Below are 17017 nucleotides of genomic sequence, written 5' to 3'. Positions count from 1 at the left end.
GAAAAAGCTCGTACACTCAATGGATCACTATGATTAGAAAGCAACTTGAGAAGTCAAGTTGGGAAGTAGTGCGAACTACAGTGCCGTTTAAACGACTACAAAGTAGAAACGAACGCCCCCACTTAGTTCCTTGGTCAAGGATTCATTGAGAATTTGTTAAAACATATTCTCGTATAAACATACTGGGAAGTGTTTACTTTTTTTAAAGTTTGAAAATTTGTTAAACATATTACTCGTATAATGTAACACTATACTTTTTTTTTAATACACAGTGGAGAGTCATTTATTACATCGTCGTATAAGTATATATAAAACATATTATTGATATGCTTTACAATCCAAGTGGTGTTACGTTTCAAAAACAATTTTACTTTATTATATTAAACATCAGAGTTCTTCAGTGAGTCAAGCATAGTCCAGACATAACTATCTTCTCCCATCCCAACATACAAAATGATATAACCTGCAGGGTAGAAATGTGGGGGATTAGCACAACGCTAAGTGAATGGGATACCATTACAGATATCACTATATAATACCAAGTCTAGTCTATTGGGTTCATGCATTGGTCAAAGGCATAGGTCAACATAGTCATGTCAAACATAACACAATTCATAGCATTACACACCTCTAACATGCAATACTAAGCAAAAATATGCATATCAGTACCGCAATAACAACATCTAGCTATCTATTATAGGAACTAACGACACTATCTAATCATAGTCTACACTGCTATATCCAAAGGTAACAATAGTTCAACACAACTATTCATTAACATAGCACTGAGGCTATAATCCCAAAAGGATCGTTGACCATGTCAGGTCTTACAGCTACTAGCGGATCAAGCTAGGGTGGTACCGATGTCCCTCCATTACTATCACATATATACCCCATCTGACACTGTGTCAACTTCGGTATATATTATCACACATATACCCCATCTGACACTGTATCAACTTCGGTCTATATACCCCATCTGATACATAAATGTGTCAACTTCGGTATATATTGTCACACATATACCCGATCTGACACTATATCAACTTCGGTCTATATACCCCATCTGATAAATAAATGTGTCAACTTCGGTATACCGGTAATAATAACTAGAGACCATCATTTCAGGTCACAGTTGACCTTCTTCGTCTCCTATGTGCACAAGGACCAACTACAACCCTCTAAGTTGGTAAGGCTACCAAAACCACAGAGCAATCTAATCAGGCATACTGTAGTATAACCTACTACATATCATTATAACAATAATCAACATGCATTCATAGATTATCACATTCTATATAAAGTATAAAGGTGAGCAATAACTACACTTGTTACTATATATCAATATGCCTAAAGATAAGCCCACTCACCGATACCAGCAGAACTCAGTGGTCTAATATTACTGAGTCTTCACCTCGTCTGAATCACCTGAGAACAATACTCACAGTTAGTAATTCGTATCCCAATTACTAACAATATAATATATATATATATATATATATATATATATATATATATATATATATATATATATATATATATATATATATATATATATATATATATATATATATGTATATATAATATTATATTGTTATATATACATACGTATATATTCAATTAAATCAACCAAATGGGTCGAGGGTTAAACGGGCAACCATAATATCTTAAATTACCCGAATCATAGGCACGGGCCACGGTTTTTGGGTCACGAACCAAAACTAACAATATCTTACTAAAGTCCACAATTACAACTAATAACCCAATTTAACACTAATAAAATGGGTCACGGTCAAAACGACTCAAACATAATTTATACAAATGAGTTGGGGTTCAAACAAGCAAAAATAAACCGTTCCGAGTACCAAAAACGATAACCACCTCAAAACGACCGCCAACCACCACCGTTGGTCGCCGGCTGTCGCCAGCAACGGCGGTCAGCAGTCAAACAGTAGCAGCAGCAGCTTTGCTGCCTGAAACAGAAACAGAAACAGTGAGCTGCAGCAGCAGCCCACCAGCAAAAACAGTGGGAAGAGCAGGGGTGGTTGTAGCAGGTGGTCGGTGGTGGCAGTGAGCGGTGGCTGGTGGCAGCAGGCGGCCGCAAGCGGCGGCGCCGCTGCAAGAAATTGAACAGAAATAGTGGCAGCCGTGAGCTGTAGCTATATCAGGGTTCGACCCAATTTTTGGCTAATTACAAGTCCACAATTAATTATAGAACCCTAATTTAACAAATATCAAACAATTAACAACCCAAAATGCAAGATTCAAGCCACAAGTTGCAATTTGTCTGACTTTTATCAAGAACCCTAATATATCAAGAATCAAAACGAAATTAAGAGAACAAACCTGATTGTTAGATGTTAGAGATGCACAATTTCGAATTTGGGGCTTGAATTTCAACATAAACTTCATCAATTTTGGCTAGGGTTTGTGGATGTGTGTATGTGTCGTGAACAAGAGAGGGAGAAGGGGAAAGAAGTCACGAATCAAGTAAAAAAAAATAAAAGAAGTCTGATTAGTTGTTATTTAAATAAGTGATAAACCCCTGCCCGATAACACACGAGTGTTTAACTGTTATCTAAAATCTTACGTACCTCGTTAGGTGATCATAACGAAGTCCAAATTTAACAAACGAACCAGTTCTGTGACTCTTGCCACGAACTGGTCTTAACTAAATAATAAAATAATTATAATCATATAATTAAAATAAAAACATATAAACGCACATTATAAATCCTAAGGGCAAAAGGTAAATTTCACCTAAGCCCGTCGTCAGGATGTTACAAATCTACCCCCCTTAAAGAGATTCCGTCCTCGAAATCTGGTCAGTCAAAGTCAACAAAAGTCACGGGTACTACAAACCACTACAACGGGTCACAATTAGACCTAAGTCACAACACGTGCTACAACCACAAACGTTACAAAGTTCAATCCATTTCTCGTCGGTCAAGAGTAACATGGTTCAAAAGTCAAACACAATGTCCGCTAAGATTACTACCCAATGGTCAAAACTCGCTTATACGCTGATCTGCAAGTTTACTTACAATTCACGATACCCGAATCATTCCCCACACACTCTTGTCTAGGTTTACACACTAACTCTCGAGTCACCACTAATGACCCACTACATGATATCTGTCAATCATGATTTGGGGTTATTCCCGAGTCATGTTCATCGAATTTTCCAAATCAACTCAGTGTTAACTTAGTCTTAAACACTGATTAATGGCTATCATTTACCTTAGAACACACAAACTTAGCTAATTTCATCACTACAATATTCCTAAGTCAACTCAGATTACACTAAATTACCCAAATTCCGTAATTTAATACCTGTTTCAATCTTGATTTTCAAAAATTTCATCGAAATTCGTTCAATCGTGTCGATATTCTCCCAGTAATTCAATGACTAAATTGCTTTTCTGGTCCACTCATCCATTGTATAACCGCTTACAAACACATTTTCAAGTCAAATCTAATCACTACATTACGGATCCCGAGTATAGAATAACCGTCATCCTATACCAGAAGTAATTTTCTACTGGTTATTTCCCTCAAGTAACCTTAATTCATCTGTCCGACATCGCTGAAGTTACTTCATAAATGTCAACATTCGATTAAAATTCCGTCAGAATCCACACTTCAAACCTATTTAACCAATAATTACACAGTCTAGGTACATTACATCCGTTAGCACCAAGTCAGAAAAGTCAACTTTCGGTGAAAATCTTTCGAAAATCACAATAAACTGTCAATCACGTCTACTCCATCAAACACTACATTTTCTCCGACTCCCGAAACTACTTTATGATTTACTACAATGTATTCCCGCTGGCCAGGCGTAATACATCATTTTAAATCACACTTTCATTTCGAGTATTTCGGAGCGAGATCTTAATCGAGCTCACCAATCCATCAAATTCTATTTTTCTAGTCATTGGTAGTTATAACCCAATAATAATAATTATATCTCAAACCACTACATTTTACTATCGAAGACTTATCAAATCCACAAAGTCTATAAAGTAAACACCTAAACTCGGTTCTGGTTCAATCTCAATTATATTATATCTTCTTTCGCAACATCATTATTATTCCTGAAATTACTATTTAAATTCTCGAAGTTCATAATGATCACAAGGTCCTTATCGAACTACTCGATTAATAATTCTGTCTTAACCGTATTCTGATCACGGCTCTAACCATGTCTACAGATCTTACCAAGACTCATCATAATCCAAAGCGACACGAATTCCTATTCAGGTCAAGGTTTCTTCCAACTTACAAGGAAACCAGTAAAATAGCGTCTCCCACACCTATATTTATGGGTCATATAGGTCCCTAGGCGGCAAACGCTTCTTAGGACAATGCTACGGTTCCTGCACCACTAACCAAATCCGGTAACGGTAATGTAAGGTTAGTCTTACTCATCACATGGCAAAAAAATGGAATTGTCCTATCAAGACAACATGGAAAGTCCACTCAAATCTACCTTCTAAAGGTCACCACAAACTCATATGAGTTTATAGAAGGGAAACAATTTCCCCCAAGGTCTTACTAAGGTCTCACTTATCAACATCGGTCACGTATAACAACACAGCAAGATCAACTTCATACACGACCTACAAACTAGGTATACCTGGAAGCAGCCTACAAGGTCTGAGTCATGTATATTAATACAGTAGAGTCAATGTCATATACATTAAGTCAGTCCCGATTTACATTCACGTAAATCATCTATACGTGGCAATAGTACATAGGGTTCAAATCCTATACCAATGAACAATGGGAACACTACCCTATCCAATCCTTATGGGCCACTATGTGTTTCCTGTCGGTTCAAGGAAACGAAAATACACATCATTTAATCTCTACACAGTTTTATCGGGTCATGCATATTCTACCTCAAAACTAGCATAACAGACATGCCACTAAGAACAGGGCGGCCTTTTCATACGAAACATGGCCCCTAGTCACATGCGATATTCTAAGCAGTATATAACCAACAATTTCGCTAAGCATGGCAAACCTAACACATGCAGTATATCTGACAATTCTCAGAAAGCATGGCAGTCAACAAAGGCCAAACAATTAATCAAAGGGAATAAGATCCCAATAGTGTCAATGGTAGCTCTAGACATGACTTCGATAACTGTCAGACCATCGGCTACTTTTACTTCTAAAAGAAGTAGCAATCATTTCATGAGTAATCTCGACTAATTTTGACAATTTGTTAACACAAATAAGCATGTGAACAAAATCTAACGGTACACTACTAAATACAACAGTGTAATAAGAGCATACCTTAATGTATAAGAATACATCTTCTCATCTATCATCACATCGATCCCACATGCACCCCTGACCCAGTTTCAACACTAGACCCGCATTACTGAAGCGTGTAGTCAAAATCCATTTCAGTTGTTGTTTCATCTCACGTATCTTTTCCATCATATCTTATGATTCCCTCCGTCACTAAAATCATGTCATTCTTTCTCCAACCTGATACTTTGACATGATGCTCCTGACTACTTAAACATAAACTTGAAATCGTCCAATAGAGCCCTGAAAATGCTAAGGGTCAACGGGGTATCAGCAGGGTTTGATCGATCGCCTTACCTGTTTTATCACAACATCTCACACAAAAGATTAATGGATAATTGGTTAGTACCAATCAACTAACCCAAATGGACCTCTCATTCACTTAATCCCATCCCCATTTGCTATGTTTGACACAACTAAGAGTTTGGGAACATGACACTCACATGTACATGTTGCCAAACCTACGCTCTGATACCAAGTTGTAACACCATACTTTTTTCTTAATACACAGCGGAGAATCATTTATTACATCGTCGTATAAGTATATATAAAACATATTATTGATATGCTTTACAATCCAACTGGTGTTATGTTTCAAACACAGTTTTACTTTATTATATTAAACATCAGAGTTCTTCAGTGTGTCAAGCATAGTCCAGACATAACTATCTTCCCCCATCCCAGCATACAAAATGATATAACCTGCAAGGTAGAAATGTGGGGGATTAGCACAACGCTAAGTGAATGGGATACCATTACAGATATCACTATATAATACCAAGTCTAGTCTATCGGGTTCATGCATTGGTTAGAGGCATAGGTCAACATAGTCATGTCAAACATAACACAATTCATAGCATTACACATCTCTAACATGCAATACTAAGAATGCATATGCATATCAGAACCGCAATAACAACATCTAGCTATCTATTATAGGCGCTAACGGCACTATCTAATCATAGTCTACACTGCTATATCCAAAGGTAACAATAGTTCAACACAACTATTCATTAACATAGCACTGAGGCTATAATCCCAAGAGGATCGTTGACCCTGTCAGGTCTTACAGCTACTAGCGGATCAAGCTAGAGTGGTACCGATGACCCTCCATTATTATCACATATATACCCCATCTGACACTGTGTTAACTTCGGTATATATTATCACACATATACCCCATCTGACACTGTATCAACTTCGTTCTATATACCCCATCTGATACATAAATGTGTCGACTTCGGTATATATTGTCACACATATACCCCATCTGACACTATATCAACTTCGGTCTTATACCCCATCTGATAAATAAATGTGTCAACTTCGGTATACCGGTAATAATAACTAGAGACCATCATTTCAGGTCACAGTTGACCTTCTTCGTCTCCTATGTGCACAAGGACCAACTACAACCCTCTAAGTTAGTAAGGCTACCAAAACCACAGAGCAATCTAATCAGGCATACTGTAGTATAACCTACTACATATCATTATAACATTAATCAACATGCATTCATAGATTATCACATTCTATATTAAGTATAAAGGTGAGCAATAACTACACTTGTTACTATATATCAATATGCGTAAAGATAAGCCCACTCACCGATACCAGCACAACTCAGCGGTCTAATATTACCGAGTCTTCACCTCGTCTGAATCACCTGAGAACAATACTCACAGTTAGTAATTCGTATCCCAATTACTAACAATATAATATTACCTAATATATATATATATATATATATATATATATATATATATATACGCGATACCAAGATCATATAAACGGTTCGGGTACAACACGAGCACAAATTAATCAATATATGTATATATATATATATATATATATATATATATATATATATATATATATATATATATATACGTATATATTCAATTAAATCAACCAAACGGGTCGAGGGTTAAACGGGCGACCCTAATATCTTAAATTACCCGAGTCATAGGCACGGGCCACGGTTTTTGGATCACGAACCAAAACTAACAATATCTTACTAAAGTCCACAATTACAACTAATAACCCAATTTAACACTAATAAAATGGGTCACGATCAAAACGACTCAAACATAATTTATACAAATGAGTCGGGGTTCAAACAAGCAAAAATAGACCGTTCCGAGTACCAAAAACGACATCCACCTCAAACCGACCGCCAACCACCACCGTTGGTCGCCGGCTGCCGCCAGCAGCGGCGGTCAGCAGTCAAACAGTAGCAGCAGCAGCAGCTTTGCTGCCTGAAACAGAAACAGAAACAGTGAGCTGCAGCAGCAGCCCACCAGCAAAAACAGTGGGAAGAGCAGGGGTGGTGGTAGCAGGTGGTCGGTGGTGGCAGTGAGCGGTGGCTGGTGGCAGCAGGCGGCCGCAAGCGGCGGCGCCGCTGTCGGAAATTGAACAGAAATAGTGGCAGCCGTGAGCTGCAGCTACATCCGGGTTCGACCCAATTTTTGGCTAATTACAAGTCCACAATTAATTATAGAACCCTAATTTAACAAATATCAAACATTTAACAACCCAAAATGCAAGATTCAAGCCAGAAGTTGCAATTTGTCTAACTTTTATCAAGAACCCTAATATATAAAGAATCAAAACGAAATTAAGAGAACAAACCTGATTGTTAGATTTTAGAGATGCACAATTTCGAATTTGGGGCTTGAATTTCAACATAAACTTCATCAATTTTGGCTAGGGTTTGTGGATGTGTGTATATGTCGTGAACAAGAGAGTGAGAAGGGGAAAGAAATCACGAATCATGTAAAAAAATAAATAAAAGAAGTCTGATTAGTTGTTATTTAAATCAGTGATAAAACCCCTACCCGATAACACACATGTGTTTAACTATTATCTAAAATCTTACGTACCTAGTTAGGTGATCATAACGAAGTCCAAATTTAACAAACGAACCAGTTTTGTGACTCTTGTCACGAACTGGTCTTAACTAAATAATAAAATAATTATAATCATATAATTAAAATAAAAACATATAAACGCACATTATAAATCCTAAGGGCAAAAGGTAAATTTCACCTAAGCCCGTCGTCAGGATGTTACATATAAAGTATAATATTTTTTTAATAATGAATTTATTTTCATAACCCGTCCTAATCCATCTGGACGAATACATTACATTTGGTTACATCGCGAGGTTCTGACCTCTATATGATACATTTTACAAACATTTCATTCGTTTTTAAAAGACAAACTTTCATCACATCGAAAGTTGACAGGCATGCATACCATTTCAAAATATATCCAACTATAATTGACTTAATAATAATTTTGATGAACTCAACGACTCGAATGCAACGTCTTTTGAAATGTGTCATGAATGACTCCATGTAATATCTCTAAAATGAGCAAATGCACAGTGGAAGATTCCTTTAATACCTGAGAATAAACATGCTTTCAAGTGTCAACCAAAAGGTTGGTGAGTTCATTAGTTTATCATAAATATTCATTTCCATCATTTTAATAGACCACAAGATTTTCATTTCTCATAAATATACGTCCCATGCATAGAGACAAAAATAATCATTCATATGGATTGAACGCCTGGTAACCGACATTAACAAGATGCATATAGAATATCCCCATCATTCCGGGACACCCATCAGACATGATAACGTCGAAGTACTAAAGCATTCCAAATTCCAGAATGGGGGCTTGTTGGGCCCAATAGATCTATCTTTAGGATTCGCGTCAATTTGGGGGTCTGTTCCCAAATTCTTAGGCTACCAAGCTAAAAAGGGGCATATTCGGCTTCGAACATTCAACCATATAATGTAGTTTCGATTACTTGTGTCTATTTCGTAAAACATTTATAAAAGCGCATGTATTCTCGGTCCCAAAAATATATATATTGCAAAGGCATTAAAAAAGGGAGTAATGAAACTCACCATACTGTATTTTGTAGTAAAAATACATATGACTATATTGAACAACTGAACAATGCAGGGTTGGCCTCGGATTCACGAACCTATATCATTTGTGGATATATTAATACACATATTCGTAATCGATCAATTATATATATATATATATATATATATATATATATATATATATATATATATATATATATATATATATATATATATATATATTTTTATTAATAATATACTTGTTATACTATATGTTATTTAGATAAATTTAATATATATTTAGTTTATATGTGTTATATAACTATTACCTATCATTAATAATAAAAACTATATATTAATGTTATATATATATTTATATATTAATTGATATAGCTTAGCTAATATCTTTTTAGTAATAAAAGTATAACGTAATGTATTTTTATATAAAAGTATATTTTTATGATAATATTGATAGTTTTAGTGATAACAACATAATAATTTTATAAGAATGATAATAATGATAATAAGTTTAATAATAATAATAATAATAATAATAATAATAATAATAATAATAATAATAATAATAATAATAATAATAATAATAGTAAAGATGTTACTTTTAATGATTCTATTAGTTTTAACAAAAATGACGGTTTTGAAAATAATATTACTTTTAGTAATAATGGTATTGCTAATAATACTAATACTGATAGTAATAATCATTATAATAATTTTACTACTGAAGATATTAGTGATAATGATAATAATAATAATAATAATAATAATAATAATAATAATAATAATAATAATAATAATAATAATAATAATAATAATAATAATAATAATAATATAATGTTTATAATAACCATACCTAAATCATAATTACCTTTATACTTATAATTATATTATGTTTCTTATTATCACCATTAAGCTCATGATCGAGATTGTGATCATAATCATAATATTTTTATAACCTTACTTATGTCCATAAGCATTTCTATATATATTTATTATTTTTATTCTTTTAACCACAATCACATTTATTAATCTCTTAGTGTATATAATTATACTTAAATCAAAAACACAACAAGTTTATATCATTTTATTGTCATCCTTATTATCTTCGTAGTAGTATAATAATAATAATAATAATAATACTACTTGTAATTATAATTATGATACTAGTACTAAAAGGGTAATTACTGGTAAAAATAATGATACTAACAATTAATATACTAGTAATAATAACAATAGCTAATAACAACAATAATGTTAATACTCTTAATTTAATTAATGATAATGATACTTCTAAATATTTAGGAGTAATAACAATTTTCATAATATTATAATATCAATAACTAAGAATAATAATTATAATTCTAGTAATAATCATAAAAAGAATAATAATAAAAAATTTGTTAATGAAACTACCTCATAAGCTTTTTCTAAAAAAAAAGAGCCTTGAACCGGGCTCGAACCCGTGACCACTTGCCAACCCGCTAACACCCTCAACCAGTTGGGCTGTGCTCATTATCCGAAATATAACAGAAATAATTAATATATAACCCGTATTAATATCAGTCCTCTCCTTCTCCTTCTTCGCTAAACCAGTCGACCCGAAAATCATAATCATAAAATGAATTATCAAATCATGATTTAAGACTTGCTAACAAACTTAAATCATGGATTGAGGTTTCTTGATTTTTATACAGAACCGAGATAATTAAAAAAAAATTAACTGCAGTAGCAATGTTCTTCGCAAAAAGTAATAATAACTCAAAACACAAATTGAATCTCTGAACTTTTTTAGACAAAGATTACTACATGAAGTATGTAGTATATTACTCACAGAAACTCTGGAAATTAGTAATTGAACCTTAAACTTAACAAGTACCTCGAATTTGAACATAGAACGATATTTGACTTTTTATTTTGAAAAGTTTGACTTCGAAAATTCAGATTAAATACGATGAATTGGAACTTCAATTTTTGCAGAAAGATTTATCGAAAGATCCTTAACAAGACTGCATTTTTGGTTTTTGAATTTCGTTAAGAAATCGAGCTGTTTGAAATTAGAAGTAAGAACAGGGTATTCGACATATTATCTGTGTTTTTGGTTTTAACTTTTGAATTGCAGTATCTGAATGTAATACATGGATGATGATATCAAGTGAATCGAATAATTTTAGCAGTGTAATTAGTTGTTATCTAGTGTCAATGGTCGACAAAATGGTACAATTAAGAACAACAACTACATAAATAATTAAAAGTGGGTTACTAGTTTTAACTGATTTTGGATGTATGCTAATGTTTGGATCGTGTTTGGTACTGAATATGGGATTCTAATTACAGTGTAATAGATACAAGAACAGATTTGGACGCATTTCTTTGATTTACAGTTTATAAAACAAATAATATTAATACTTATTACTAATAATAATATTGTTAGAAATATTAAAAATACTAATAATAATAATAATAATAATAATAATAATAATAATAATAATAATAATAATAATAATAATAATAATAATAATAATAGAAGTAATAATCATAATATTACTAATCAATTTAATACTAATAACAATAATGATAAAAGAAAAAAATATAATGATAATAAATTTTAAATAATAGTGATGATATTAATAATAATCATAATAATACTAGAATTATAACTTTTCTAATTATTTATAATCATAATGATATAACTAATTAAATATATAAATGTTATATTTATATAATATAATATAATAACAATATTCTGATATTAATATTAATATTAATATTAATAATGATAAGAGTAATAATAATAATATCATAATTACATGTAACAAATTTCATATTATAATTTTTAATGACACAATACTAACAATGATAATTAATGATATAACAATTATAATTAAATTTGTAATTACATTCAATATATAACTTTTACCATTTATTATTTATGTAATGTTTACTATTTATAAAATATATAATTAAGTATTTACACACAATATATATATTTATATATATTTAACTAATATAGATTTATAATTATGTTTTAAATATCGAGTAGTTAAATATATTAATCATGTATTGATACAATTATCTTATAGTATATCAATTAATACTTTGTAATTGTTTTGCATAATGTCATATGTATATATATGCTTATCTAATCGTAAACTACTGTTCGTGAATCGTCGGGATAAGTCAAAGGTCAAATGTATTTATGTAAACTGTTCTAAAGTTTTCGAGACTCAACATTACAGACTTTGCTTATCTTGTCAAAATCATATAAAGATTAAGTTTAAATTTAGTCAGAAATTTCCGGGTCGACACATTTCTTTAGTTGATTAATTTGGATATACGAGTATTTATTCATTTTATGATAACTCCAAATTAAGAATATTATGTTAGATGTTAGATACGTACGTTAAAAACTTAATTTATCTTAAAATGTAGGATTAACATTCTACAATTTACTACTCCAGTTTCCTAAAGAATAATAGTAAGTTAACCATGGAGGTGGTGGTGGCATGATAAGACCCTTACCTTCCAATACGGAGGTCAATGGTTTGATTCCTTGCTACTACAAAAAAGTTATTCTCTTTCATGGCCACGGAGGTTCGCCTGCAATGACGTCGGGCTACTCGCAAAGCGGGTAGTCACCCTGGGATTAGTCGGTTCAAAAAGTTGGATACCCTGTTAATAAAAAAACATAAATAAATAAATAAAAAAATAAGTCGTAAATTTATAGAAACGTGGATTTTTATTTGTTAAGACACCGCTATTAGGAATATAATTAATAATTAATGAAATTTAATTAGCAAATCTTTATTTGATAACGACGTATGTATAACGAATGCTTAAGAAAATATTTTTAGAAACTAATTAAGAAGGTAGTGTGATTATTAACTAACCAATGATATGAAGTTTACTTAATATCTCGTAACAGACAGATGATACATAATTTTGACATTTCAAATACAAAAAGTCAAGGTCTTTAGCAAATGATAACAAAATAACAGTCAAATTTGGATTATTCAACTCATTTTCACCATAATTTCTTCCTACGTTACAAAAAGGTGGCAATTTGCCAACTTTCATTTTATTTTATTTTATTTATTAGTAATTTATTGGTTTAGAAGTATAGCACGTTTAAGGTGGACCACACCATAACTTATATTTATATTTATATTTATAATTTATAATTTATAATTTATAATTTATAATTTATAATAATCAACCTAACAGTACGTCCGTAACAACAGTGGTTATTTAACAAATACAACTAGAAATTAGTCTAGCTAGTTGACTGTCAAAATAACAACTATTGTCTGTCAGTTAATTATTACTAAGACCCCTGGATTTTAAATCTTGGAACATGCTTTTACACACACACACACAATTTATAACACTCTCAAATATACACAAAATACATAAGAAAAAAACAAATTACAAAAAATTACATTGGTAATTACGCTTATTTTATTAACCTCAAATAGACTAAACTAATTTTCGAACCCTCGCTTCGCGCCGGGAGTTTGGTTTTCAATGTATTTTATTGCGTTTAGTTTGTAAAATTATTTCGTGGCTAACGATGATGTCGTTGAAGCGCAACTTGAGTCGAACTAAAAGGAATAACCCGTGAAAGATTTAAATGTTATTTTAAATTAACAATATATGTGCATCTCCGAGTTTCGCTATGAAATTGTCGACTTTTAAAAATTTAACGCAAAATCAACGTGTATGAAAAGTACATCAAATATTTAGCGTTTTTTAAAAAGCGTCCATTTTGCGTATAGATAGTGACATTGTGTTCCTAAAATGATTTCGAGTTTAACGACGGTGTCGGAAAAATTTAACTCGTTGCGAGAAAGAAGATATGACCCGTTGAATATTTGGGTTGAGTTTATTTAAGATTTTTTATGAAAATGGTTATTTGACACTTTACCCCCTGTTTTGGGGGTCGATTTGAATTTGTGAAAAAAGTGTGGGGGACTTTGTTGGTGTAATGAAAGGTAGTTAAAAAGGACGTCCTTACCCTTGTCCACACCGGAACCTATAAAAAGGTAAACAACGAGAGGGTAAGCAAAATGCTTAGTGAATGCAATAATTATACATTATACACATACATATATAACCTACTTACTTGTAATCACTTACACAATTACCTCATACACGCTAGCATTTAAATTAGCATACCATCGCAAAGTATAACGCTAAACCTCCGATAACACAAGCTAGCACAACAATAGCATATAACGCGAACAATATAAGATGCTACACTACATTACATAACCATGGTTAACCAATCATACAAAGGGAACGATTCTCGCGAATGAACCGTTAGCCACGCAGACGCCACTAGTATGCATCACTAGTCCCTTGGGTGGTATCGCATACCCGAACTTAAAACCCACCCGTCACGTGAAATGTGGTATCGCATACCCGAACTTAAAACCCACACTTCACGCCCGTACACATACATAATGATGAAGTATCGCATACTCGACCTTTAAACCCTCATCCCATGCCAACACGATGTGGTATCGCATACCCGAACTTAAAACCCACATCGCATTTCGCACAAGTAAATACATTACATACACACATGTATAATTATTCCACTCACTTCAACGCCTTTTTAGTGAATGATAACTCGAGCTCGCCAACTTCAATATAACGTACCTATTATATTTGCATCATATCAATCACACATTCAAGTTGGTGAACCAACTCACTCACCACACAAGTGTCATTTTGACCCATAGTGCAAACGTAACCCATTTGCACCATTAACTCTAACACTTGGTCGGGTTTACGCCAAAACCCCTAACATTAATTCGATTATGGTCTTAATACACTTTTTCACACAAGTTTAGTGCATTTTCATACTCACTAGACAAATTAGGTTACCCAAAACTCCTTTGACCCATTTTCAAGGTTAACACACCCATTTTGGTGTCATCCACAAACCCACATAACTCCCACCCACTTAATATCTAAGTGTGCTAGTGAAACTAACCAATTAAGACTCATAAACACCAATTTTCACAATTAAATTTAGCTCTTACACTTTACCCAAACCACAAACCCCCAAACTTGCACTAACTTGGGTTTAACACCAATTAAGTCTCATTTTAAGACACTAAACACAAAATTATATACCTATATCTAAAAGACAAAGTCCAAATGAATAGTAGTATTCATTTTTCCACTTTTCGCAAACATAACCCCCAACTTTTATTAAAATACAAATCGCACCCCCACTTTATACTCTTATTAAAATACAAATCGCACCCCCACTTTATACGTATATTTTTTCTCAAATTTCACAAACTTAACCCCTAACTTTTATTAAAATACAAATCGAACCCCCACTTTACTAACTTTTTTTTTTTTACTAATATTCAATTTTCACAAACTTAACCCCCTAACTTTTATTAAAATAGAAATCGAACTCCCACTTTATACGTATATTTTTTTCAAATTTCACAAACTTAACCCCATAACTTTTATTAAAATACAAATCGAACCCCCACTTAACTAACTTTTTTTTAAATAAAACCCGAACGCTAAAAGAAGCAACTTTCACAAAAGGAACAACCCTTCAATGTTAGATGTCGAAAAAAAAATTCTTTTTTACAAAATAGATCAAGACTTTTTTTTAACTCGCATTCAAAACGGAGCCCCCGGCGCGAAGCGAGGGCTCCACAACTAGTTAACTCTAAAATAAGTTTAAGACTTACCACACACTAAAAGAGATGCTAGGAATAGAGCACACACAAGCTTTGAACCCAATCTAGTCAAAACCCACTTGAAAAGCTTCAAGATCTACTTTCTCTCTCTACTCTCTCTCTACTTTATGAAGAAGATGATGTGGTTGGTGAATGTGAAGTAATGAGCCCAACCAGTCCTCTGGTGGTCATAAACTCGGCTCTAAGTGAAAAGTCCAAACTACCCTCCATTTAAAATGAATTAAAAACAAGAAAACTGTGCCCAGGAGCAGTGCGCCACGCGTACCCTTAAGTGTGCGAGGCGCGCACTAGTGTCTGGACGGTTTCTGACTTCTGTTTAAATACTCAGTGATACCCACACTCTATGTATCGTATTTACACTACTGTACAATAATAATTTTTCTTCTTACAACTCTCATTCACTTCAATCTGAGCGCGTCTTTGCGATCCAAGCCGCATGACAAGAGGGAAGATACACCAACACAAACTCTTCGGGATCCCAAGTAAACTCGGAACCTTTACTACGACGCCATTGAATTTATAAGTTCTCACCTCTTTATTCCTCAACCTTTTCACCTTTTCATCGAGTATAGCAATCGGCTCCTCAACATACTCTAACTTGTTGTTTAGCTCAATTTTGTCTAATGGCATCCATGAAGAATCATCCGCAAGACACTTACGGAGATGGGAAACATGGAATGTATTATGGATCCCCGTAAGCTTTTCGGGTAAATCCAAACGATACGCAACTTCACCAACACGAGCTAAAATTTTAAATGGCCCAATAAACCGAGGAGCTAACTTTCCCCGTTTTCGAAACCGAATGATACCCCTATATGGTGAAACCTTAAGCATCACCATGTCACCTTCTTGGAACTCAATCAGTCGCCTACGTTTATCGGCATACGACTTTTTTCTATCTTGAGCCGCTTTCAAATAATTCCGAATCATCTCAATCTTGCTATTCATCTCTAAAACTAAATCGGTACTCCCGATTTTTCTTTGACCCACTTCACCCCAAAAAATCGAAGTTCGACACCTACGCCCATAAAGCATCTCATAAGGTGGCATCCCGATACTAGTATAATA

General features: G+C 33.1%; 1 long non-coding RNA gene across 1 annotated transcript; it reads right to left on the bottom strand.

The window, feature by feature from the left end:
• Positions 1–344: 344 nt before the first annotated feature.
• On the bottom strand, positions 345–2484 carry LOC139871889 (uncharacterized). Its single transcript, XR_011766800.1, has 3 exons — positions 2347–2484; positions 1371–1428; positions 345–463 (listed from the first exon to the last, which is right to left on the bottom strand). It is a non-coding gene; the product is annotated as an uncharacterized lncRNA (long non-coding RNA).
• Positions 2485–17017: the final 14533 nt, after the last annotated feature.

This window comes from Rutidosis leptorrhynchoides, chromosome 10, assembly GCF_046630445.1.
Source record: "Rutidosis leptorrhynchoides isolate AG116_Rl617_1_P2 chromosome 10, CSIRO_AGI_Rlap_v1, whole genome shotgun sequence".
In the NCBI taxonomy this organism is placed as follows: Eukaryota; Viridiplantae; Streptophyta; class Magnoliopsida; order Asterales; family Asteraceae; genus Rutidosis; species Rutidosis leptorrhynchoides.
The sequence above is the reverse complement of the archived record's forward strand: the minus strand, read 5'-3'. Positions and strand labels throughout refer to the sequence as shown.